Source organism: Enoplosus armatus, chromosome 16 (assembly GCF_043641665.1).
Source record: "Enoplosus armatus isolate fEnoArm2 chromosome 16, fEnoArm2.hap1, whole genome shotgun sequence".
Lineage (NCBI taxonomy): Eukaryota > Metazoa > Chordata > Actinopteri > Centrarchiformes > Enoplosidae > Enoplosus > Enoplosus armatus.
Window position 1 is genome coordinate 1,553,518 of NC_092195.1, and position 3,759 is coordinate 1,557,276.

The 3,759-nt window shown below is 47.6% G+C and overlaps 1 non-coding gene across 1 annotated transcript; it reads right to left on the reverse strand.

Annotated features, from left to right (window-relative positions):
• Nucleotides 1–287: 287 nt before the first annotated feature.
• trnap-agg (transfer RNA proline (anticodon AGG)) lies at nucleotides 288–359 on the reverse strand. The gene has a single exon. It is a non-coding gene; the product is annotated as a tRNA-Pro (tRNA).
• Between the last annotated feature and the right edge of the window lie 3,400 nt (nucleotides 360–3,759).

Here is a 3,759-nt window from a genome sequence, read left to right on the forward strand (position 1 = left end):
ATAATCTTTGCGGTCACTACAGTCCACATTAGGCTAGGTGTTTAAAACACCTAAAGTTTGTTAAACTAACTTTTTGCACATACATCATTCAAGAGGGGGGACTTCAACCGATTATTGCCCAAGCCTCACCGCCGAAGTCTTGCCCACCATTTTGCCCATCCACCTCCCTAAAACCAGAGTGCAAGTACACTCCTCAGTGCTCTGAATTATTTGTAGCTCTTCTAGATTGTGTGAGTTACTGAAGTCATCCCTAAACCAAACTTTACAGGCCTGCCTGTTGGTGGTAAGGGCTCGTCCGGGATTTGAACCCTGGACCTCTCGCACCCTAAGCGAGAATCATACCCCTAGACCAACGAGCCACGAGAACCCTGCATCATGTCAAAGAACGAGTCAGATTCCATCACTGTTAAATTACATTAGGAACAGCTTTGCAAATATGAAGAAATAAAAGGGGCGGTGTTATCAGTGTCTGGCCAATCGCAAACTTTGGTGATTGGTGATGCCATTTTCCAACAGAACTGATTGGTCAGTACTCAAGTTGATCTGTTATCTCGAACGTAGTCTGACTCACTGCATGCAGGCTGCTGGGATAAGACTTCTCCTCCCCTTCTGCTGCATCCTGGGCTTAGAGTCGTCCAAGACCATTGTGATGTTTAAAGAAAAAACAAACGAGCCAGGTAACCCTGTCACCGAACGACAAGATGGATATACTGCAGAGAAGGAGTAGGTTCGCCGGTGCTCTGAATTATTTGTAGCTTTCCTAGATCGCCCAAAGTTAAAGAAGTACATATTGCATAACATCGTTGTCTTGACAAGAGCTCGTCCAGGATTTGAACCCTGGACCTCTCCCACCCTAAGCGAGAATCATACCCCTAGACCAACGAGCCATGTGAAACACATTTCGTGTAAAATAACTTTTAGTTGAGTTTGCGCTACACACGCGCATCGCTTCTCCTACAATTACCATGATCTTTTTTTTCTGTCGTCATCCATGATACCCCCTTACCCAGGAAGACGGCGCTGCCACCAACCCTGTGATTCCAGCCTATGGCCTCTGCTGCCACTAGTTTGGGTCTTAGTCCAGAGTCAGACCCAGACTGCTTATACTCCCAGGGCTGGACACCCGTTTGTACCCCACCTGCTGGAGACACTGTGAGTGGCAGGCCGTTCATCCCCATTAGCTTCTTTTCATGAGGATTTGAAGTGTCAGTGCATGATGAACCATCTGTCGTTAAAGCCTCATCCCTTCGTTAATGTTTTCCTCTGCCGCCGGGTGGTGTGGCTACTCCGACTTCTGTCCAAGCTACAGCTACGGACACACCGGCTACACACACCAGAGGGGTTCTGTTGCCAGCGCAAATGTCCCACAGGGGTCTGCCGTCTGCTCCAGAGCACCTTCTGAGACTGATAGATACAATAATACACATGCTCAAAAGAAATTGTACATTGACATGTCGCCTTTCACGGCATGGTTGAAATAGATAAAGCTGTGCCCACCCACCCACCCACCCAAATGATTCCTGGGAGAACCAGCAATGGAAAGAGCTGTCTGAGTACTGAACTCTTAAGGTGGTTTTCAGGACTGATGCAGCCCTAATTTCACTATTAACTGCTAACACAAGATTAAGAGGTTTAGGTAGCATTTTCATTTTGTATTTAGTTTGCTTTCAGAGTGCCTTGGAAGCAGTTATGAAAGGTCATTTCCCACCACTCGAAAACCTACAAATAAAGTGTTTTATTTCTCAAACATCTTGGTTAAATCGAGAACAAACAAACTGTGCGGCTGAATGCAATGATGAAAACACAAGACCTGTCTGGAAATTACCCATGGCGAGGTGGACTACATCTTTTTCTTCTGTGTTTACACCACACACACACAGTGTGTCGCCTATAAAAATCTCCCCAAACCCCAATAAACACGCTATCTCTACTCTAAGAAGCCAGAGTCGGGGGATGAGCCAGGATTATAAATTGCCCCCCCCCCCCCGAAAACATTGCTACCGTTTAGCAGCCAGTTAATGGTTATTGGTCGTTTCGTGAGGGCAGTTGGCGGCAACAAAGGCTCCGCTGCTGGTCTCGGTACCTACCTTTCACAATGAAGCTCCGTGAGGACGTAGAGGCGTCGCGGAACAGCTCAAAGGTAGGTATCAATCACACTAGCACACGCTAAAATCCTGTTTGCACCTGCGTACTTGCCCCTAACACGATTCCTAAATCCTCATCTTATACACTCCATGTTTCTCGCTTGATTACACTGCAGATGTCAGACGTTTGCAGCTGTCAACTCAAGAAGCGATTAAACGGAAAGACGCGACATGTCCGTCACCCACACTTGTGAATGAAGGGCCACTGTGAATTCCTCTGCCGTCTCCAAGTAAGAGGTTTAAGTGTTGGGGAGCCCAAGGGCACACCCACAAGTGTGGGATTGTGGGCTTCTTACGAACCCACTTCTCGGCTTCTCCACGACCACGTACATGGACGGCTGGTGAAACAAGTACATCGGCACCTGTTTCATATACATAGAGCACAATTCGTGAAAGTTGTCAGCTCGTCTAATGAGGCAATTAATGCGTAGGACCTCCACCGAAACACAAAGACGACGGAGGTCCTCAGTCCATCTCTAGGGAGAACGGTTAGGTTAGGAAATTCCATTTAAGGGTGTTGAAGCGAGCCCATATTCGAGGCATTTTTATCTACACTGAGCAAAGAACGCGGTCCCATTTTTGATGCATTCACTAATCTTCCGAATGACACGGCGTCGTTTTAGCTGCCACATTAACATTATGGAAGGCCAACCTGACCTAAGTAGATATACGAGACAAATAGCTACCGTATCAGGGTATCACGTAAACTCAGTTACAGCCAGTGTGATTACCTCGAGACTGAGCACTTGACTGCAAATATTCGTGGAGACTAATCCCCCGAAAAAGCATTTCGTTATTATGTTGGCTGATGACTGTTACGTCCACCTCCCGGGCTACGTCCTGATTATATTGCAATCAAAATAACTGCTGAGATCTGGGAACATGACACTGAAAAAAGAAACCCGAGCACTAGACAATCAAGATCAAGTTTGTAGGCAAGCCCACAGTTTTCTGAGCCATATCATTTGGAGGTCAAACTGACAAGTGAGCCCACCTGGACCATCGTGGCACGCTGAAATCTAATGCTTTCAGCCAGCTACAGGCGTTCTGTTAGCTGTTTCTCACCCCTTACACCTTGTTTCTCTTTAGTGATGTTCCTTTGGATTTATCCTTTAAAACCGTACACAAAGTGTAGCCCTGCCATGGAAGGAAAGAGCAGGGAAACAAAGTGAAGAAGAGCTGAGGCGCTCGCACAGTGAGCAATCCCGAAAGCAGAGGCAGGCGGTAAGAAGGAAAAAAAGCAAACAAACGGCTTGGTGGATGAGCAACTGCTGCCGCAATGTGCAGGACAGGAGGGTGGTATCAGCTCCAGCATGGAAGCCAACCTTTAAATCAGCTGGAATGCTCTGGTGAGCCTGGGGGCTTCTGTGACTCTCAGAGCAGCAGAGAGATATGTATCACAAGGAGAACCGATATCCACTCTGCTCTCTCTCTCGTGACAGACTCATCACACGCCGGACGCCGGGCGTCTGCTTCACGCGGATCTGTCGGAGGTGGCGTTTCCCCGTGCAGCTCCAGCACCAGGGACACAGCACACGCTTAACAAAACCATTCGACCACAATGACGCCTTAAACGTCACATCTGATCTGGTCAGTGTGGCCAGCCTTTGATAAG